Genomic DNA, 24316 nt, shown 5'->3' with positions numbered 1-24316 from the left:
TGAGCAGAAACAAAATGAACTGTTTGTAGAGATTGCATATGGGGACACTGTGGTGCAATCCCATATTAGAATGGACTCCCTTGATTTTCTCATTGCAAAATGCAGTCTCATGATGTGAAGGCATCAAGAAGGCTTGCAAGAGCACACTCCCTTAGATGAGACTTGAGACAGAGGAAGCTGATAGTTCTTCAGAGTGAGATCAGATTACAGTTGGAACATAAACATTAGCTCACCTTGGGCACTAAAAAATAACTCCGTGGATGTTTGGTATAGGCAATAGCTTGGGCTAGCTGCCTAAGCTGTTTCCTAGGACACAATGTCCACGCTGCTATTTCTTTTGCACAGTGGTTCCCAAACTTTCTTATGTTGAAGACTGGCAAACCCATTCACAAACTTTTGGTGGACCTGCAGCGTTTTATTTACATATTCATTATGCAAATAATGAATATACAAAGAAAACGTTATCGGTCCAACTCTTACAGTTTTTCACACACACCGTACCCCCATGCTGACCACAGGGCTGCAGCCACATTCCACCGCGCTGCATGGACCCTAGACTCAACCTCCTCTGGGCCGCTTTCTCTTTGTCCCCTTCCCGTTTCCGCCTTGGCCTCCGGAGCTCAGCCTGGAGGCTGCTGGACCACTGGGCCCCCTGGGTCTATGAGGCTCTTGCCTAGAGCAATCACCCCCACCTCTTTCAGGGCCCCACCATTACTTTTTTTAAGTTTTGTCCTCCTGAAGCTGAAGATGCTGTGGATGTTCAAGTGCTCTTCTTTGCCTTGACACCATAGTCACCCCACCACCACCCATCTCTGCTAAAAGGCGATGGTTACTTTTTGTCTTCAGCAGGGATGTTGATGTCCCAGTGTTTGAAAGTTTTGTTACTACAGACATTGAGAAGCCGTTTTCTGGACTGATTTTTCCAATTGTTTGAGTTTTATTTATTCCAGGCACTTTGGGCACTGAGCCAACAGACCAGCTTACTTTCCTCATTCTGTGACGCCTCTCTGTGCTGCATTTACAAACACATTGGGCAGCGCTGCCTCCTCTCTCGCCCTGTCACGGAGGAAGCTGCAGCTGCTCCAAGACCTGACCGCAGCAAACTTGTGGGGAAGTCACAACAGCAATTGTCGCTCTCCTCCCTCACAGGAGTGACGCCACCGCACAATCGCCGAGCAAGGAAGCCTGGAGGGTACAAGGCAGAGACTATGCAGCATGTGTCAAGAAAGCACATATGTGGCAGGTAGGCGGGGGCCCCACTTTAACAGCGTCGCGCACTGCTTGTTTGTTTGGGCCATGCACAAGGGAGATGGAAGCTTCCCAGTGCTCAGGCTCCCTTGCAGGTGCACTGGAGGAAGGGAGGGAGGGGGAGAAGCTACAAGCAGACCCACCTTCCAGCTCAGCCACATGCTTCTCCCCAGCTCGCCCCCAGAGCCATGAGAACAACTGACTTCAGCTGCGGCAGCCACCACGCCCCAACAGCCAGCGGTCCAGGGACCGGTGGTTGGGAACTGCTGTTTTTTAACATTAGCTTCAGTGGTCTAGTTCAATGTGAAACTCTGCACCTATGCCTGACAAAAGATATGTGCATGATTGTAACCTCACTTGGAGGCATCAGAACAACAAGAGATCAGAAAAGTGTCTCAACAGTTATGCTTCAAGTAGCCAGTCAATGGCACAATCAATGAAGCCAAGAGCAACTGACTACTTGATTTAGTAATTACATAACATTTTGATTAAAAAACTAAAATGATATAAAATTAACGAAGCACACATTAAACGGACTATACTGATTAGTTGTAATGTAAATTAGCAATGAGCCTCACATAAGTGTGTTTCTAGTAGGGTCTCACAGGGATCAGTTAATGTTTCCACTCTAGTGAACACAATTATTAATAAACCTGGAAAAATATAAGACCATCACTGATAAAATATGCAGATGACACAAAAACTGGGGAAATAATAAATACTGAAGAGGACAGGCCACTGACAGAGCAATCTGGATCATCTGTAAACTGGGTGCAAGCAAACAATAAGCATTTATGATAGAATTACAGAGATGGAAGGCTGCAAAGGACTTTGAGAAGTCATCAAGTCCAGCCCCCTCCACTGAGGCAGGAAGAAGTAATCTTAGATCATCCCTGACAGGTATATGTCAATGGAGGTTAAGAACAGATTAGAAAGCATATTCCACAGTTTAACTACCCTTACACTTAGGAAGTTTTTCCCTACATTTTACCTAAATCTCCTTCGGTGTAGATTAAGCCCATTACTTCTTGTCCTAACTTCAGTGGACACGGAAAACAACTGATAACCAGCCACTTTATAAATTAAACAGATGGAGTTTTCAGTCTCTCACTGGAAAGCAAGTTTTCCAAACCTCAAATCGTTAATGTAGCTGTCTTCTGAATCCTTATCAACATTTCAACATCATTTTTCAGATGTGAACACCAGAACTGAACACAGTATTCCAGTAATGATATATGCGGAGGTAATACCACCTTTTTAGTCCAGTCCTCAATGGGAACCATGTAACCATGACCTATATCTCATGACTTCTAACTATTCAATCACTATTTTCCAGAATACAGTGCCTTATTCTGAGAATGTGACCTGCTCTCTTTATACCTATTCTAGAAGACTCTCTCGGTGTTGCTCAGGACCTTCAGGGTATGGGGATGGCAGTGTGGGGGGTGCAGGAGTCAGAGCAGCGGTTAGGTGTGGGGAGGCTCAGGGCAGCAGGGAGAGGTTCCCGAGTCAGGGCAAGGAGGTAGGAGGGGCTCAGGGATGGAGGCTGATAAGTGCGAGGGATCTCAGGGCAGAAGGGTACAGGATTTGGGGCAGGAGGTGGTGAGCTCAGGACAGGGGGCTGGAAGGTGTGGGGGGCTCAATGGGACAGCCCACAAGGAAGCTGCACACCAAATTTTATGGTCCTAGCTCTTACAGTTTAGGAGGAGTTCTTGGACAGGCTCATGGACAGACAGAGAGATGCACAAACGCTCTAAAATATATAAACAGATTTATGAATTATTGGCTTTGGCAGCATCTAAATACATATTGTTTGCTTTAAGTCAGTCACCACAAAGCAACATATCAGTGACCTGGCTATGTCATTTACCACCCCATCTATATTTCTGCCATCCGCAACATTTACCAGTAATGGTTTTATATGTAATTCTAAATAATTAATAAAAATATTGAATAGCATTGGATCAAGTACAGATCCCCACAGACCTCACTAGAAAAATACTCACTTGATGGGGATTCACTGTGAGCCATTACTTTGAGATACTTTAATCCACTCACAAGATATCTTTTTAAAAAAACTTTATATTCATTTTCACAAATGGAAATATAACCATATTTGCTCCAATCCCACAGACAGAGACAAACACCTACAGGATCTACATAGAGCATTCTTAAAAATGAAATACCTACCCGGAGAAGTGAAAAAACAGATCAACAGAGCCAAAAAAGTACCCAGACATGAACTACTTCAAGACAGGCCCAGAAGAGAAAACAACAGAATTCCACTTATCACCTACAGTCCACAACTTAAACCCCTCGAACGCATTATGAACAATCTATTCACTCTCAGAAGCCTTGTGGGAAAGGCCTATTCTCACTTACAGACAACCCCCTAACCTCAAACAAATTATTTCTGATAACGATGCAACACAGCTACACCATAATCATCCTGGAACCCACCCCTGCTGCCAACTCTGCACACACATCTATACTAAAGATTTCATCACTGGACCCAATGACATCAGCCACCAAATCAAAGGCTCATTTAACTGCACATCCACTGTGATCTATGCCATCAAATGCCAGCAATTCCCCACTGCAATGTATACTGGCCAAACTGGACAATCTCTATGGGAAAGAATTAATGGACACAAATCAGATATCCGAAAAGGCAACACACAAAAACCTGTTGGAGAACACTTTAATCTTCCTGGACACTCATTAATGGATCTTGAAGTTGCCCTTTTGTTTCAGACCAATTCCACAAGCCAAATACACAGAGAGGGATTAGAACTTAATTTATTCACAAGTTTAATTCTTATGCTAATGGTCTAAACAGGGATACTGGATGACTTACATACTATCTTCTACCTTTTAATAACTTAACCAAACAACAAACGGAGGTACTAATGGTTCTTAAACTACTGTAACTACTTGAACTATCTACTCACCATCTACATGTTTTGTTAGTCTTTGAAGTGCTACTAGATTATTCGTTGTTTTATAAGTTTTTACAAAAACAATAGTTCATGAAGTACCTACGTAGAACCAATCATTATATAATTCTGTCTGATATGTGCTGCTTTCAGAATTTCTCCATAGCTAGCAAAAACTTGCTTTGCACTATTTATACAAATACACTTTTCTCTCTTAATTAGCACAAATTTGTTTCTCATATTGCTGGAGACTTCAGTAATGCCCATTTTCTTGTTTCATGTCCAGCCTTCTTTACTTATATTCAAAAACATTTTAATTAAAAAAAAAATCCTTGCAGTAAACCACTAGTTAACGTAATTCATCCAAAACTTCTGCATCACCTTTTGAGATAACAGAGGTACAAACAATGGATTAAAAGACTGAATATTTACTTGTTACCAACACTATTTGTTTCTCTATCGTAGATTATTAGTGTGCAATACTTGTGCAAATCAATCATGTAAAGAAAAAAAATGTCTTGGCTCACTATATTCACTCCCAAGATTTATTTGAGAGAGATGCCATTATTACAGAATCTTAAAGCAATTTTTTTCTTATTAGTTCAGAGTCAGGAAGATAGTCCTCTACTTCTTTACCAGGCAAACTGGTTGAAACAATAATAAAGAAGAGATTCAACAGACACACAGATTAATCCCAAAATGTTGGGGGAAGAGTCAACATGGCTTTTGGTACATGGAAATTTTTTCTGAGGATGCCAACAAACACATGGTTAAGGGTGATCCAGTGGATATACTGTACTTGGACTTTCAGAAAACCTTTGACGAGGTCACTCACCAAAGGCTGGTAAGCAAAATAAGTAGTTATTGAATAAGAGGGAAGATTCTCTCGTGTATCAATAACTGAATAAAAAATAGGAAACAAGGAATAGGAATAAATGGTTGGTATTCACAGCACAGAGTAGTAAACAGTAGGGTTCTGTACTGAGACCAGTGCTATCCAACATAGTCATAAAAGATCTGGAAAAAAGGGTTAAAAAAAAGTGATGTGTCAAAGTTTGCAGACAACACAAAAAAAATCACTCAACACAGTTAAGTGAAAGGCTGACTGAAGACTTACAAAAAGATATTAAAAACTGGGTTACTAGGCTACAAAATGGCAGATGAAATTCAATATTGATAAATACACAGCAATGCACATTGAAAAACATAATCCTAACGATACATACATTATGACTAAATTAGCTGTCACCACTCCAGAAAAAAAATCTTGTAATTACTGTGGCTAGCTCTCCAAAACCATCTGCTCAATGTGCATTGGCAGTCCAAATGCCAACAGAATGCTAGGAATCATTGAGAAAGGGACAGAATGATCATAATGCAACTATATAAACAACAATTCACCCACATCTGGAAGACTGCATGGATTTTTCCTTGCCCCCATCTCAATAAAGAAATTGAAAAGACAAGAGAGAAGAGCAAGACAAATGATATGGAGTATAGAATGGCCTTCATATAAAAACTGATTAAAAAGAATGAAACAGCTCATCTTAGAAAAAATAGGATTAAGGAAGAATATATAGGGGTCCATAAAGTCATGAATGGTGTGAGAAAGGTGAATAAAGACGTGCTAAGACAGACATAGCAAATTTAAAATAAACATAAGAACGTACTCCACGCATGCATTCAACCTGTGGAATTCAGTGCCAGGAGATGTGAGAACGAACGAACAAACAAATGCACGCACGCACACAAAATCAGTTAGGTGCCTGAAGGTTAGATTCATAAATGACTATCAGCCAAGATGGTCAGTGATGCAACCCCATACTCTGTGTTCCCCCAAACCTCTTACTGCCAGAAACTGGGACCAGATGACAGGGAATGGATTACTCATTAATTGTTCTGTTTTGATCATTCCCCCTGAAGCATATGGCAGCAGCTACTGCAGGAAGACTGGATAACAGGCTAGACCATTGGTCTGACCCAGTATAGACATTCTTATGTTCTTACTCCAAAAATTAACCCATTTTTATTCCTCTCCCTGTATTTTTGTGTGTGTTTTTCACATGCCTTTCAGAAATGAATGCCCTTTGCTCTCTAACTTTCACTGTGTATTCCATTTCGGTTGCTATTCATGGCATACTGCCTAGGGGCATGGACAGGAAATAAATAGAGACTGCACTGATTTTTTTTAATCGTCAAAGTCTTTTTTTTTTTAATAATGGTTTCTCTGTTCTAATGCCTGCTTCTTACCATAGTTCCCCATTTTGTAGTGTATTATCCAAATTAAAATGAAACTGGCCTGTTAATATAGCCTTTGGAAAGGGAAAGAAATTGTCTGACAAGAATTATGTCTGGTCTGTAGCAGCATTAGTAATTGTAACCATTTCTACTTCATCCTTAACGCTCACCCTCTATCAGTCATCCAACTTTCCTCTCTGAGGCTACATCAACACTGCCAAAAAGGGGAAGGAGTTTACAATGAGCTAAGTAATACACAATAATGAAGACAAGAGAACTAAGTTTTACAGTGAGGTAGCTATGCAAGATTACCAGTGGTTTTTGAAGAGCGTCTTTTTTTTTTTTTTTAATAAATTTTTAATCACCACCTGACTTTCCCATTTTGTTTTGCTAGAAAGTTTTAGAGTTACCATTTTATTTGTAATATGCTTACTTTTCTGCTTCTTAAAGATGCAACTACAATATGAGTAGTTCTTACATATTTTATAACAATCTGCTCTGTTACAGATTTTTTTCCTGTGTGCACAACTTCATGAAATCATTAAGCAGCAGTTTTAGGCAAGGGATGCACATCCTATTGCAATATCTAGATAGTTCATTATGATGTTCCACTCTTACTGGCATTGTCAATCAGCAAAGCCAATTCTTTCCCACTAGCAATCTTCTCTCTTATTTCATATACATTGCTACTAATAAATGTTGAAGAATATCTGTTCTCTCCTGTTCCAATGCTCTTGAAAAACACTGGTTGAGGTATAGTTATCACAAATCTTATGGTTCCTTTTCCCTGTACATTTGCCCACCCATCTCTGACAAGGTGCTTCAGTTAGTTTTTTTTCTTGCACAGTTGGCATCACATATTCCTATTCCAGCTTCAGAAGAGATGTAGTCAAAGACTGTCTGCTGGGTAAAATGATATGATGGTCTTAATAGTTTAAATGCTACCTGCCACTAACTGTTTTCAAAGACTGATAATGGACTACTGGAAGTAATTATTGCTGGAGAGGGTTTAGTAAATGTTTGTTGATATTCAGGTATCACCTTGTCTACAAAGGAAGTCACTGTTAAGTCTTTTGAATAAAGTTGTTTGAGATGTCTGTTATTTTTCTGATTCTTGAAGAGCTGAAATTTAGTGTACCATCACTTCCAGCTAGTGATATCACAGAAACAGAAGTACTCTGCATGAGGACATGTGCTAGAACTGCAACCACTTTCAGTGTTTTCCACCTTACTTCTTGACCTTTATATTTTCACTCATGGAATATTTTAATAACTGCTGGATATTTCATACATGTAAGGATGTGTCTGGTACAGCTGGTAACATCTGGCAGTCTTTGAACAATACAGGTCCTTTTTTATCAGACTGCCTTTTCAGTGTGGGAATGCTTCCATATGTTAAAAGATGGATGCACCTCTGCTGAGGGAGAAGAAAAAAATAAATTAAGATCTCCTCTGTGCTGGTTGTGGTTGGTTCCTCCTATAGATCGCAGGATCAAGACTCTCAGGGAAGATCCATTCCAGCCCATCAGGATTTCCCTTCAAGTCCCTGCAAGCACAGGCCTCTTGCTATCTGGCCCAGTGACTCTACACGAACAAGCAGGCAGCAGAACATTTGTTCCCCAGCAAGACAGAATGTTTCACACTCCTGCTGAGAGGACACAATGCCCCTGGGATGAGTGGGCTTCTCACCAGGGCTAGTCAAGAGACCAGCAGCTTCAGAGTACAAGCTGCTTCTCCCTATCTGCTCATATTGTCTCTACGTCAAAATCCAGTTCCAGGACATAAGTCATCGGAAGCTGGCAGGTTGCAATCCACAAAAGGCTCTGTACTCATTCTTATCCTCTAGTAAACATGACAGAATCCTCTAATGAAAGAGGGAAGTAAATAATATGCCTCGGGGGATTACCTAGCTATATAAGGTATATAAGACTACAATGTACAGGAATTATAATGGCCTAATATTATAAACTTTTAAAATTTAACTTATTTTGAAATAATTAGCTATTATTAAGATTTTTGAAGGACTAAAGAGCAGCCATAATTATGCCATTTTAAACATTAATCTAAAAATTATTTCATTGTTCACTCTCAAAGAAAATGTTTCCCATGAGTTTAAGTTTTTTTTTTTTTTTTTTTTTTTTTTAACTAAAATACTAATTTTTCCATTGCAATCTTTGAGAAAAAATAGGGGGGAGGGGGTTCCTGAAAGTTTCTGGGATTTTTTCCAGACTCTCATGCTTCTACTTGTGGCCAGGAAACTGAAAACGTTTCTTCTGCAGGTGGACATTGCTATTATGATCCATGCCTTTGCCACCTTCATAATAGTCTAGCTGGAGTTAACCGGTGTTGCTCGGGAAACCGGAGGAACAAAATGTAGAAAAACAGTAGTCCATATTTTTTTTGAATGGTAGAAAAATTGCACTGATTTCTGTAGGGATTAAAATATAGGTCCGCATCATCTCTGTGTGTGTGCGTGTGCGTGTCCCCGATGGTTACATACAGGAGGGTGCCCCAGCTTGCGCCCGGGGCTGCAGGTGCTGTGGGGGGCAGAGCGGGTGCCCGAGCCATTGTGCACATGGGGGTCGGGGCACTGCGTGCCGGCTGGGGGCAGGGAGAAGAGGGTCACTTATGTAACCTCGCGGGCGGGAGGGGGCAAGTCCTGGGAAGCGCTGGGGGCCGCAGCAGCGGGCATGGCACCTAGGGTGGGCTTGGTGGCCCCTGCAGCACAGCGCGACGGGTTACTTTTTTATTTTTACAGCTTGAGCTCAGGCCCGATCAGGTCCAAAAGTATCTTAAAACCTTCTCCTGGAGGAAAGGTTATCCCATGCAAAGTTTGGTTGCGGTAGCTCTTATAGTGTCCAAGTTATTAGAGCACAAACATACAAACATTCTCCTTTATATATCAGATTACTGCAATGTATTCTATGGGGGAGGGGCTACACCTCGAATAATTAATTAAGCTGCCACAGAATGCAGAAGCCTACCAGTTTAGCAGAGCTTGTCAGCACTAGCATCATGTGCTGCCTCTATCAGTTTCTGAAAATGTACCGTGTTGGTATTATTACAACCATAAAAGTCTTTGGGACCTTCATACTTGAGACCTCTACTCTCTGGGTCATCCTAGCACAGCTGCAATCTGCAGGAATAGTTAAACTGAATTAATTCCCCTTGATTTCAAACAGAGGAAGCTAGCATTAATGTTCCTTGTGAGGAGACCTCTGTTCTGAAACAGCATCCTAAACCCAGATTGAAATAGCCCAAATTAACTGATCTGCAGGGTGCGCTAGAAGGTGAACCTGTTGGAACTGAAAGTTTTATTCTTTTTATATTTTTTATCTTAGGTTTAGTAATGTAGTAATGTAAGGTAATATATAATCATATTTAAGATTGTAGTAAGTCAAATCCTTTAATAAAGTATGTATCTCCTATATTTCCTTGTTCTAAAGTTTTAGTAAGTGAAGAGACAGGATCTCATATTGTGTCTGTGTTAATGAAGACTATAAGAATGTTAAAGGCTAAGAATGTTAAAGACTGAGGCCTTAATTGCTTGATTTACAACTCCTCTCTTTGCTGTGCCAATGCAGATGTTGATGTTGTGCTGCCATACCTTGAGAGCCCTTGTAACGTTGCTTATGTGTGTGAAAAGGAGGGTATGAATGTGTCGAGATAACTTTGCAAAAAGTTATTGCTCAGAACCAGATGGCCAAAAAGGAGAATGCGGGATGAAGACAAACTGTAAAGGACAAACTGTGAAGAGAAACCATCAGTGCATACTCATAATAAGGAGTGACTGAACTACTGGCAAAATGGCAGACTGACGAACCTTGAAGCAAGCAGGCATCCCCAAAAAGACAACTGATTACAGGATGAGCCTTCAAGAGATGTTTGGGAACGACTGACATTAACAAGGTAACATTCCCGTCACAGAATAACACAGCAGAATACATTGATTTCAACAGAGAAAAGGATTATAAAAGCAGGATGCTTTGCTATGGAACTTTGGGTTCATCTTGCCAACAAATCCAGAGACTCATCGGATCGATCGACCGACAAAGGCCCTGTTCCGCTCTGTGTTCAATCTAGCTGGCCACTAGATTGATACAGACTCTGGACTAGTTCTAAATATTAGTGTAACAAGTTTTCATGGCCAGAGAAGAGAGGTAGCAATATCATTTAATGAGTGACTTACTTTTGGAAAAGTAATATAGGCATCTTTAAAGTCAGGAGGTGCAAATAATGCTGGGATTCAAGAAAAGAATATCTTCTAGGAAAATCATACAAAATTTTTATTTTGTAAATATTTCATTTCTGTAGCAATATCATGCAAAAACCATGTGATTATGATTAAAGTATTTAGGGTTTTTAGTACCAGATAAATTCAAAGTAATTGCACATTAATTTTTTTTTCCCTAATAGTGCCACTCTAAGGCATAGTTAAAGTTCTTTGGGTGCCTTAATTGTGAATTTATTCAATACATTAATGTGTTTAGCTTTTTTTAGGTCTTTTATTCCCTGATATGCAAGGTTAAGGATATAAATTAGTTTTGGCAAAATTATAACATCTCTGTAATATATTTTACTCTAGATTAAAAAAAACACAGTCAACTGTAATTCTATGTAACAGTTTTATTTTGGAATTTCTTTTTTTGAATTAAAATGTCATAAACACTGTGTAGCAGTGATTCATAATGATTTGGAGATGATAGTAGTAACAAAAAAAGTTTATGGTCAGGTTTACCAGTATGATCTGATTGCTTTACATCATTCTACAGCAGCACACAGTAGCCACAGCATACTGACCCATTAAAATTGTGATTATAGCTACTTAACATTTGTGCTGCTTTGTCAAATAGCTGGCATGCTGTCACATTATTGGATTTTAACGTGAGCAAACAGGTCACTGCAGCACCATTATGTGTTTGCCCCAAACTCTATGCAAAGTGGGCCATGTGTGGTGTCAAATGAAAGCTTATGCTATGCTGATGCTACGTATACTACTCATATACTTGTATGATTTTTATACGTAAAATTATGGATATGAGCTCTGTACTTGTATTTTAAATGGTCGCTGTCTGGGAGAGAGGAATAGGCCTTGACCACTATTGTGAGAAATGGTTATCCAATGAATGGCTATGCTAATTAGCAGTGCTGCATAGACAAAGACTCTCAAAGACAAAGACTGCCAATAAACACCTGAGGAATGCATCTGGGAATCTGCAGGCCATCAAGTACATCATGGCTACTTGAATGAAAGATATACACAGGTCACTTGGTCATGTTATCAGCTCCAGTTTGGAAAATAACAAAAACACAAAAGTACCATGAGATACTGGTCTTCAATCCTGCCCTCTGCTCCAGAAGCACAGCTGCTTAGGACAGAGGGCCCAGAAGGATCTGTGGACCCATCCTGACATAAGATGTACACCAAAGACTTTCAAGCTGGCGGTTTGTTAAAGAGAATACATCACATACACCAATCACCAAGTTCTTCATGCAGATTCTTAGCAGAGATGTAACAATCTCAACCTTTTCTTTCTTTCTCCAATCTTGGGCTTTAGTAGCCTTGGCTTTGAGCAATTCACTCTGATTTGACACTCCGTAGTGCCCAGACCAGCCTGATATATATTTCACACATACAACTCAGTTTTCCCCTCCTTCCTGTTTTTCTTCATTCCATCATGTGTACACAACCCAGACATTCTTCATACTGTTACATACACTATTTTTCCCTCCATACACACAACACAGTATTCCTCATATTCCCCTGCACACACTCATCAGTTTTTCCTCTCTCACATTCCTGTGTCACAGACATATGTAGTTTCCTTGTCCCTCCTGATCTCCCTGTTAAATACATCTGTTGTAAGTAGTTTAAAGAAAACACACATTTGGGATTGGCAGCCTTTTTTTGCTGAATGTTGGATAACAAACCTTATGCGTCAATAGAGAACGGTCCATGAAATCTTCACACAAACATGGAAAACTGTTCTTCCAAAATGAGCACTATCGCCAAATGTTCTCAATGGGACTGAGGCCTCCAGTTGTCCTCAATTAAGACACCCTCTTTCACCTCTTTTTGCTCCCAGTAATTGTGAAGCTCAGCTGCCCACCGGGAAGATTGTGTTCACTTATTGTGACCAAAAAGAATATCATGAGGCGAAGGTGAATGGAGACAACATTTATCTTTGCTAAGAGCAATATGTGGCCTAAGTACCTTTGGGTACGTCTACACTGCAGGGCAAAAGCTGAATTAAGATACATAACTTGACCTATGTCAATTGTGTTGCTGAAGTTGAAATACCTTTATTCAGCATTTGGCGCTGTGTACACAGCAGAAAGTCAAAGGAAGAACACACTTCCTTTAACTTCCCTTATTCCTCGTGAAATGAGGTCTACAGAAGTCAGAGTAAGAAGTCCTCCATCTCAAAATTATTTTGAAATAATGGCTTGCTGTGTAGACGTGCACTATGTTATTACAAAACAATGCTGCTGTGTAGACGTATCCTCTGAGAGCAGGAAACGGCAGCATTTTGAGGTCAATTCTTCATAGAAATATGCAAAAGAATATTCAACTTCTGCTGATGGAGAAACTTTAAAGGCTAATTGGAAAATATAAATATTAAGCCAAATGAAAAAAACCTTCAAATGTATATGCACAAAGTATCAATGAGTTTTAACATGATAGTGTCTCTCTTACTCCATTATTAAAATTAGTGGAGATTACAAAAATGACCAAGACCATGTACTAGATTTCTTAAAAGTAAACCCGAACTAGTGAATTTACTGGTAAACTCTCAAATTCATTAAGAACAGCTGTACTGGGTCACACCAAAGGTCCATCTAGCCCAGTATCCTCTCTTCCAACATTGATCAATGACAGGTACCCTAGAGGGAATGAACAGAACAGGGAATCATCAAGTGATCCACTCCCCGCTGTCGATCATTCCCAGCTTCTGACAAACAGGGTAGGGACATCATTCCTGCCCATCTTGGCTAATAGCCATTGATGGAACATGAATTTATCTAGCTCTTATCTGAACCCTGTTAAACTCCTAGTCTTCATAACACCCTCTGACAAGGTGTTCTAAAGGTTGACTAGGTGTTGTGTGAAGAAAAACTTCCTTCTGTTTGTTTTAAACCTGCTACCTATTAATTTCATTTGGTGACCCCTAGTTCTTGTGCTGTAGGAAAAGCAAGTAACTTTTCCTTATTTACAATCTCCACACCAGTCATGATTATATAGACATCTATCATATCCTCCTTAGTCTTATTTAAAGCCGTGGTGTCCAAAATGCTAGGCACATGTCTATTTGGCCGGTTCAGTGTGGCTAATTCGCTTCAGAACTGGTTGTATACCATGGACTGGTAACAAACGACAGTTAATAGTTATGCAATTTCACATTTCAGTTCCTTCGGAACTCTTAAATGATTGCCATCTGGTCCTGGTGACTTATTACTGTTTAATTTAGCAATCTGATCCAAAACCTCTTCTAATGACATCTCAGTCTGGGACAGTTCTTCATATCCGTCACTTATAAAAATGGCTCAGGTTTGGGAATCTCTCTCACATCCTCAGCCTTGAAGGCAGATGTAAAGAATTCATTTAGTTTCTCCACAATGACCTTATTTGTCCCTGAGTGTTCCTTTAGCATCTCAGTCATCTAGTGGCCACTCTGGTTGTTTAGCAGGCGGCTTCCTGCTTCTGATGTACTTAAAATATTTTGCTATTACTTTTTTACTTGTTGGCTAGCTGTTATTCATATTTTCTGTTGGCCTTCTTAATTATATTTTTACACTTCATTTGACAGGGTTGATGCTCCTTTTTATTTTCCTCGCTAGGATTTAAACTTCCACTTTCCAAATGATGCCTTTTTAATCTCTCACTGCTTCTTTTACTTGGTTGTTAAGCTATGGTGGCACTATTTTTGCTCTCTTACTATGTTTTTTAAGTGGGGTATACATTTAAGTTGAATCTCTATTATAGTGTCTTTGAAACCTTTCCATGCAGCTTTCAGGGTTTTCCCTTCTTTCACTGTACCTTTTAATTTCTAACCAATCTCTCCATTTTTGTGTAGTTCCCCTTTCTGAAATGAAATGCCAGAGTGTTGGGTTGCTGTGGTGTTTTCCTACCTGATATTTATTTTCGTTAAATTTCATTTGGTCAATAACCTAGTTCTTCATTTTTTTTAATTGTATCCTTTGGTATATATGGTTGTGACTTGTTAGTCTTTAAAGTGCTACACAGTCCTGTATTTTGTTTCAGCTACGCCAGACTAACACAGCTACATTTCTATCACTAGTTCTTCAGTTTATCAACATCCCTCTGAATTTTAGCTTTATCCACCAAAGTATTGGCAACACCAGCTTCCTTTGTGTCATTTGCAAGTTTAATCAGTAACATCATAAAGACAGATGTTAACTATCACTAGACCCAGAACAGGTCCCTGTAGAACCCCATGAGACCACCATCCAATCTGACATAATTCCATTAATAGTTACTGTTTGTCTGCCGCTGTTTAATTATATATCCACTTACTGGCAGTGATTCTGAGCCAACATTTCTATGGTTTATTTGTCAAAATGCCAGCTGGAACTGCATCAAAAGCATTGCTCAAGTCCAATATATTATGTCCACCAAATTCCCCGCATCCACAAAACCAGTTATCTTGTCAAAGAAGGGAATCAGGTTGGACTGACATTATTTATTCTTAGTAAATCCTTGCTGACTTCTAATGATTAGCCTTTCATCCTCCAGATATTCCCAAATTGAATGTTTTATATATTGCTCTAATATGGTGTCAGGTATCAAAACACCAGCTCCTCCTCTCCTCCCCCCCCCTTTTTTTAAAGACAGATTAATGCAATAACCGTCTTCATTCTTCCAAGACCTTCCTGCCATCCATAAATTTGCAAATATTATTGCCAGCAGGTCTGAGATTTCATCATCTAGTTCCTTCATTACCCTTGGATGAATAGCATCAGGCTCCACAGATTTAAATTTATTCAAATTGGTCAGATTGACACACCTATTCCTATGGGTTCTTCACTTATCGCGATCTGTACCCCTTCCCTTTTATTCTCTGTAGTAACTTTGCTAATCATCTGGTCACATTTTTTGAGAGACGACTCAAGTGAAGTAGGGACTGAGCAGCTCTGCCTTCCTAACATCTTCCCAAAGCCCCTTATCTACTCCAGTGAGCAGCAGAGCCACGCCCTCCTGGATTTTTCATTTCTGTCTGACATTTAATGAACCCCTTCTTGTTATCGCTATTATTCCTTGTCAGCTATAACATTCTTCGCCTTGGCTTTCCTCATTTTTTTATGACACACTTCAGTAGTTCTCTCTCAAACCAAGCTATGAGACTTTGGGAGTTTGAAGGCAATTGAGCACTGCTGAAGAATGACTTGGCCTAGACACGACTCTCTTATGCCTTGGGAGAGCATCAGCAGATCAGGGTAAAAATCCCATCTTGTACAGTCCAAGGCAATGATGACTACAAAAGTCACATGACAAGCAGTTTTCTTTAGGATGTGAATAAAAGAGGAAGAAATATATAAGTCAGAGACTTAAACTGACAATAAAATATGATCTAGCCAACACTGCTGGATACCTCCTGCAAAAACCATGACTGTTTGGCCCTGATTTTAGCAAATATTGGCCCTATTTATTATCACAGATTGTGGTGAACCCTAATGGCAGAAGTCTTCAAGCAAATTCCCAAGGACTTTTATAGGCCACTTCACACTGAAAATCAGAACCAAGTGCTCATGGTTTTCATTCCCTATAGTAGATTTCATTATTATGTTTTGCTCCTACAAGACAAAAATTCTTATGGAGTTTTAACAACAAAAGAACCTCTGGATAGGAAAGTGGGCATTTGAGAGTCTGTCACAAGACAACTCTTTTGAGAATCATGCCATTTTTGGCAACTGTCTATTCTATTTATACATCCAGCTCTGTGTTTTGCAGTTTTTTAGAAAGAGCAAACTAAAAGCCTGTATATCTAGGGTTTTATAGGCAGTCAGTATTTTGGGTCAACATAGGTATGTCTGTTCTGCAAAGCAAAACCCAGAGAACTAAGTCTCAGAGCTTGGGTCAAATGACTAGGGCTGCATATCTAAATGTAGCAGTGTATACATTACCATTTGGATTGCAGCTCAAGCTCTGAGACCCCCACTCTTCCCTTTCTGGGCTGCAGAGCTCAGGGTCTAGGCTGTGAAGCAATGTCTACACTGCTATTTCTAGACATGCAGCCTCAGCCCGAGTATATCAGCATTATTGTACTTTATATGAGTCTTCGTTAAGCACTTTCTTAAAAAAAACAAATTTCCAAAATGATGTGAAAAATATTAGAACAAACAAATTACACCTAGGCAATGGGCTCTAATTTCTGATACAAGACCAACAAATTGAATTTACAGTATGATGAAAATCTTCAAGATACTACTCATGGTTTTGGTACCTTCCATTACAAAAATTAAAAAAGATATATAGATTGAATGGGGATACTTGTCTGAGAGATGATTTTACGCATATACACTAAATGTGTCCAATTATTATTGGGATGTTATTTATACCTCCGTAGTACAAACTGTTAGTGAACTGCTTCCAAATGATCCTTTAATAATCTTTCTGGTGCTTCCTAGCAAAAATGCTCAGAATCAAAGAACTAAAGTGTTAATCTCATCAGCTAGTAACTGCTAGATTATATGAACCAGAAAATATGTCCAAGAAAAACAAGAATATTCAAAACCACATCAGTCTCACAAGGTAAAGACTCGACTGTACGAGAAGAATCTTTCAAAAAATCTTCCTTCTACTACCCATTTAGTATTCATGGGGGAATTCTATTCCACAATGCATGCACAGAATTTATGTCCCCTGCAGATATTTTTTTTCCCTGCAGAAAAGGGACAGAAAATTAAAAGGAAGCCATAAGAGCTATCGTGCAACTCTCCCCAGTGGCATCTTCTGGATGCCCAGGGCATCTGGCAGAAGGCTAATTACTGTGGGGCAGAAGCAGAACGGGGAAAGATCTGGCTGGTGGTGGCTCCTACCCTGTGCCAGGCTTACCTGCTAGTCAAATCTGGGCTAGGGATGATAGAATTTCCCTCTTTTACTACACTAGGGACCAGGTCAGACCCACACCCAGATTTGTCCCCTGGCTCTAGGAAGCTCTGAAGCCTCCCCTCCCACCTGCTTCCTACACCCACTGGTCCTCAGCTGCAGGGGGAGGGACACCTGTTGAGGAAGCTCTTGCTGAGCCTCACCCAACTGCACACACTCAGAACCCCCTCTCCAGGAGCCTCATTCTCCTACACCTGGACCATCCCAATGAGTCACCTACACCAGGATCCCCACCCCCACCAAGCCCCAAACATCTGCACTTGGATATCCAACCCAGAGTTCCTCATACCCAGAAAACCTCCCGCTGAGTTCTATACCCCCAACATAGCCCCAGACCCACCCTGTTAATCCCCAAACACCTTCACCTGTATCCTCCTGAAGATTCCTATTACCATTGCTTCCAGATCCCCCACTAAGCCACCCACACTCAGATTGCTCCATACAGAACCCAAATCCAGATAATAAGCCGCTCCACATTTGGATCCTGTCTTTCTGAGCCTGCCAACCTATGCAGAGGTGTAGGCCCCTGGGGTATTTCTGAGGCAGGTACGATTCTTGCACTGTATCAGGATTGGATGCATCTTCGCTGCTAAGTCCATGTCCCAAAAAGGTGATTGGAGCGCTGCTCAGTGATCTCTGTGCAGCCAATGGCCTGTGGTCCTCAATGCCAAGGTGGAGCCTCTACATTTATTGGACCAATAAAATTGGCAGAATTTTAAAATGTTGTGCATCGATCTTTTAATTTTTTGGTGCAGAATGCCCTCCAGAGTCATTTGTCTACACTAGACATTTTCCATGAATTTGGTGACTGCCAATTATCTTCAGGCACTGAGGATATTTGTAAAAGCTAGCATAGGTACCAACCTTTGATGTAGAACAAACATTTGTAACCTAGGTCAAATGAGCCACAAACAGAATTTGAAAGGCAAATGGATTCATGATGCTAGATCCATTTCCCAAAGACAGCAAAGTTAACCAATATCAAAAATTACCAGTATGCCTTGTATTCTTGCTACACATTATTCTAGAAATATACTAGTAGTTAAACTGTACATTCATAACCCCGCTTCTTCATATGTACATAATGTATCACAAATATACATGCTTAATTGAGGCTGGCCAAAAATCAAGTGTTCTATGTATGGCAGGTACAGTATCCTAAGGATGGGTGGTACAGACATCTTTGTGTGCTACAACAGATATATGAAACAAGATTTTAAAAAGAGTAAGGTCTGAAATAATACAATGGAATTTTCTTATTTGTAACAAACAAGTAATTAAGCTCGTATTTTGTGACATTAAAAACTGAACTACAGCAAAACTGTTCTCAAGACTAGTAATATATAAATCTCTCTGATGATGCTGATTTAATGAACTGATTAAGCCAAGTTATCTGGTGTCCAATGAATCAGTAATTTAAACCAAACCACTAACAATGTCCTCCAGAGTCAACTTGTGAAGTCTGATATGAAAAGACATTTAAAACACTAAGACAGACGCTATCACTCCGTTCCAAAGGGTTGCATCTCCTTTTCTCAACCCACAAATTTGATTCAATCTTTAGCATTCAACAAACAGCATGATGGTCAATTTTCCATGTCTCAGGCAATATACAACAATTTCATGTAATGCCCATCCAACAAGTCATAGAAACCTTGGAATCATTTGGACTTTTTTGGGACATCTCATAAGAAAAGTTAATGGAAGCTCCTTTCATTTAAGAATAAATGGACAAAACAGACTGGAGAGAGGCTTCCTGAGCCAAATGAAAAGGGAAATCAACTAGGGAGCATGCTCAATCACGACTTTCTCTTAATGAAATTCCAGTTAAGGATCGTGAGTGGGCAGAGCTCTGAGTGTCGCTAGCCTCTGTTTGTCAGAAGCTGGGAATGGGCAACAGGGGATGGATCACTTGATTACCTGTTCTGTTCATTCCCTCTGAGGCACCTGGCATTGGCCACTATCAGAAAACAGAACCCTGGGCTAGATGAACCTTTGTTCTGACCCAGCATGGCCATTCTTATCTTATGTTCTCCTCAAAACAATCTCTAGCCCTTGGTAAAACTTCAGTGTGCTGCTCCTATTGTCAAGCGATATACAGTACAATCAGGAGGACTCTATGCAGTGGGCTTGGCTATGTAGTACAGTGATCAGACTTCTGTGGTCCAATGCATGGCTATATGGTCCACTGGACAGAGATATAAGGTCCAATGAGTGGACATCTATGCAGAGTGGGTGGGGGCTGTATAGTATAGTGTGCAGAGTTCTGCGGAAGGGGTTGAGAGTATGGTGGCTTAAGGCAGCACATGTGCCTGTGACAGGGATAATACCAGCAGCAACCGTGAACATATAAAAACAAATCCTTCTTCCAGAAATCTGCCACATTATATAGCTGTTTAGTTTGTCTATGATTAGAAGGCCCTTGGCACAGCTTAAAACAGTGCTGCCAATTCAATTCATGATTTCATCACACCTTGTGATACTTGCGTGTTTTTCTTAAAATCCCCATTCCTAAAATCATATGGTTACTCAACTCTGAAAACAAGCTTGAACACTCAGACCCAAAAGACTCAAAAGCGAGAATGAAATAATCCAAAACGTATTACTTTTAAATTTTATATTTTTTTAAGTCCCTAATATGTTTTTCAATGTCTGGGGTTCTCAATTCTGAATTCACACACTTACTTAAAAAGTTGTCTAACAATGCTATTCAAAAGATGAAGAAGCCAAAACTTTGCACTGTTTGAAACCAGTATTGGTGCGAGTATTTAGTAACACATTAGAAATCCACAGGGATATTAAACTTAGTTCATTTTCTTGAGGAGTTCATATTGCAGTTCAACCATAATCGCTGGCCAAAATGCTGTCACATGGTGACTGACTCTTGAGATTAATATAGAGCCAGCACACATGTTCCTAATCAACATACCCTGTACCAAATGGCTGAGATTGCTATGGCAAATCCTGCATTTCCTCTTTGTGAGGTGTGTTAGGGTGCCTCCCTTGTCCCTGAAACAAAATACAGGACTATGTAGCACTTTAAAGACTAACAAGATGGTTTATCAGGTGATGAGCTTTCGTGGGCCAGACCCACTTCCTCAGACCAAATAGTGGAAGAAAATTGTCACAACCATATATACCAAAGGATACAATTTTAAAAAATGAACACATATGAAAAGGACAAATCAAATTTCAGAACAGAAGGGGGGGGGGGGCAGAAGGTAAATGTCTGTGAGCTAATGATAGAGGTGATAATTGGGGAAGCTATCTTTGTAATGGGTAAGATAATTAGATTCTTTATTCAGACCCAGGTGTCAAGTGTAGAATTTAAGCATGAATAACAGTTCAGAGGATTCTCTTTCAAGTGCAGTCTTAAAAGGCTTTTGAAGCAGGATGCAGATAATTAAGTCATTGAGACAATGTCCTTTCTGGTTGAAATGGCAAGAAACTGTTTTTTCTTTGTGATCCTGCCTAATATCTGTTTTGTGGACATTGATCCTTTGGCGAAGTGTCGGAGACTTAATTACCAGCATCCTGCTTCAAAAGCCTTTTAAGACTGCACTTGAAAGAGAATCCTCTGAACTGTTATTCATGCTTAAATTCAACACTTTACACCTGGGTCTGAATAAAGAATCTAATTATCTTACCCATTACAAAGATAGCTTCCCCAGTTATTACCTCTAATATCATTAGCTCACAGACATTTATCTTCTACCCCCCCCCCCCCCAGCTCCCTTCTGTTCTGAAATGTGTTCATTTTTTTTAATTGTATCCTTTGGCATGGTTGTGACAATTTTCTTCCACTATTTGATCTGAGGAAGTGGGTCTGGCCCACGAAAGCTCATCAGCTAATAAACCATCTTGTTAGTCTTTAAAGTGCTACACAGTCCTGTATTTTGTTTCAGCTACACCAGACTAACACGGCTACATTTCTATCCCTTGTCCCTATTCTTGGGCATTGTGGACTCTGCTCAATTCCAGTGAGAGAGAGATGGGAATGTCAAAGGGATCCACTCTCATTCTCTTGGTCCCAGCTCATTCAGGTTTGTGGGCTGCGTACCCTCTTCCTCCTTACGTAGGGTAGTACTCAATCCTTTCATGCCATGGAAGTCCCTCTGCTTGGCTTAGGCAGGGCCGCCTTTCCCCTGGTTCTCTGACTAGCAGCAACACTACTTCTAAATCCAATCAACTTTCTCCTTCCCGCCTGACTCAAGTGGGAAAGTTCTGTTAGGTCTTAGGCAGGGTCCTAACTGGCTGAAACAATGCAAACCAATTATCTTATAATAACCTATCCTCAATACCCAGGATATAAAACCTTAATAATCCTAAAGCTGATACTTTACCTCTACCACTCACCTGCTAATCTAACCCTGATTTATCACAACCCCGTAAATTGATTAATTACACCCTAGAGCAAAAGCATCCAGGAGCTTAATTGAAGCAATTAATACCAAGTGTGGGAGGAACAAAAGAAAGGAACAAAGTCAGAAACTCAGTAAGAGAAGAACCCTGAGGCACACAAGTCTATGGGCCACTGCAGGCTCAACAAAAACCCAACATGTAAGAGATTAGTTCCTGTGGAGAAATCCTGGAGAGAGGGCTTAGGGAAATTGTATGGATTCCTGCTGGACAAAGGCAGGGGCCTAGTAAGACTTACGAAAACTGTCCTGGAACAGTGAGCCAAGATAGCTGGGTTTTTAACTGATTAAATTTGGAGGTTGAGATAACTGGACTTTGTGTTAGTTTAATGTCTAACAGAGTAGATTTAGTCACCTTAGTGGAGAGAGACCAAACCTGCCCATGCAAAAAGGCTGGGAAAGGACTGAATTTATCCTTGTAAAAAGGGTAAAAAAAGAAATTGTACTTTAATTTCTTATGAGTTAATGATAATAGGAAGCCTTTCCAAAGCTTTCCTCTTCCAGCAGCTTGTAGTTATTGATGCAATTCAGCCTGAATCACTCTCTGACAGTGAACAAAATAGTGTCCTGGAGAATGACAGGGTGATGGAAAGTCAAACAGAAGATTAGAAGAGGGCAACAGTGAAGGAGTGCCCATCCCCCAATTTACAACTTCAGTAATGAATATACATATATTAAGGTTCTAAAGTTTAATATGCCAGCCCAAAATCAGCAAATGGGAATTGGGAGGGAGGGGACAGAGATCAAATGCACAGAATATAACCACTTTGCAGCTAGCTACCCAACACATTTTTAAAATACTTCGGGGAATCTCCTTAGCCAGAAAGCAGTGATCTGAACACAGAAAAGAGAGCCCGAAAACCTAAAAAGTTCCCAGTCCCACAATGCCAAAAGGTCTGCTAAGGCAAGCTATTGAGGAGCAGAAAGGGAATGCTCTTGGGTCTGTGTCTCTGATTACTGAGAGAACATGGGGACTGCATCGAAAACTGCTTGAAAAAAATACCATTACATTCAAGTACAGGGGAGATTCCCCGTATGTTCCACAGCCTCATAGTATGCTTAAGCTCTGATACGGAGACCTCAGTGGTTCAGGAAACAAATTAGCAATCAGTATTACCCAAAAGAGCCACAGCAGTGTGAATTTATTTTTCCATTTAATATTTTAATATATATTATTTTCACAGGAAAATGACTAACCAAGTATTATTTTATCAATGACAATTAGTTAATACCTTAGGTCAGTTAATAATTAAATCACACACAATGTGTTTTAGTACAGGGTGTCCCTGCTATATGTCCAAGATAAGTTTAAAAAAAAAGTGGACATATACCAAAATGACATCAAGTAGGATTTTTCCCCCCCATAGACAACTTCCAATTGGTCTTTTTTTTCCTGTGTGACATGAAAGTGGGGAATGGGAGGACTTATAACACAACAGTTCTGATAAGCATCAAGAATATTAGTGTGGAACCAACGTGTACCAGGAGGACGTATAGCAGGGATGCCCTGTATCACATACTGCAAAGAGCTGCACATTAAATAGGCATTTGCAGCTCTCAAGCTTCAGTCTAATTATTGCTGGCTTAACTATTCCATTCCAGCCAAAACAAGCAGAAAGTGAGATTCTGAGTCCTTTGAATCTTCCAGAGGCTATGAAGGATAACCCACTCTCTTCTGTTGCAATGTACTAATAGAGACTTACAGAAATGGACTTTTTGGGTGGGAAAAGATAAGTGAAAGAACAAAAATACCTAGCATAGGGGTTCTCACCCTTTTTCGTTCTGAGGAACAGAACAGGCTAATAAAAACTCCTTGGCAACTATTGTTTTTCTGCATATAAAAGCCAAGGCCAGTGCTAGCAAATAGCAAGCAGGGAAACTGCCTGGGATAAAATGCAACAGGGGGCATTGCAAAGATAAGCTGCCTCAGCCCTTGATGTTAGAGCTGGGGGCCCCAAGGTACAGTACCATGTGGTGAGGCTTAGGTTTTCTGCCCTGGGCCCTAGCGACTCTTACAACAGCCATGCTTGGTAGCTTCACTGAAACCTGCTCTCAGTTCCCTAGGGGACTCCAGACCCCTGGCTGAGAACCACCAACACAGCATATGCTCACAAAGAAGGGGTGGCAGGTGAGATCCTATAAGGGTTGCTGTTCCCAGACCAATGGAGCATGTCTGAGGGTGCAACAGGGGTAATTCCACCAAAGCCTGAACAGGAATTTGAGAGAGGCAGGACTGGTGTCCTGACCCCAAAAGAGTCCTTTTTGCTATAATGTCAAGGCAATTGAAGCCTAAGCAAGATTCCATTCTCTTTAATTTTCAAAACTTTATTCCTAGTGAAGGAAAAAAG

General features: G+C 40.3%; 1 protein-coding gene across 2 annotated transcripts in view; it reads right to left on the bottom strand.

Moving 5' to 3' along the window:
• The window catches only part of STAG1 (STAG1 cohesin complex component), a 296109-nt gene that overhangs the window by 148845 nt on the left and 122948 nt on the right, over nucleotides 1-24316 (bottom strand). The gene's annotated exons all lie outside the window — the stretch shown is intronic.

Source organism: Pelodiscus sinensis, chromosome 10, assembly GCF_052426305.1.
Source record: "Pelodiscus sinensis isolate ZL-2025 chromosome 10, ASM5242630v1, whole genome shotgun sequence".
Classification (NCBI taxonomy): Eukaryota; Metazoa; Chordata; order Testudines; family Trionychidae; genus Pelodiscus; species Pelodiscus sinensis.
The sequence above is the reverse complement of the archived record's forward strand: the minus strand, read 5'-3'. Positions and strand labels throughout refer to the sequence as shown.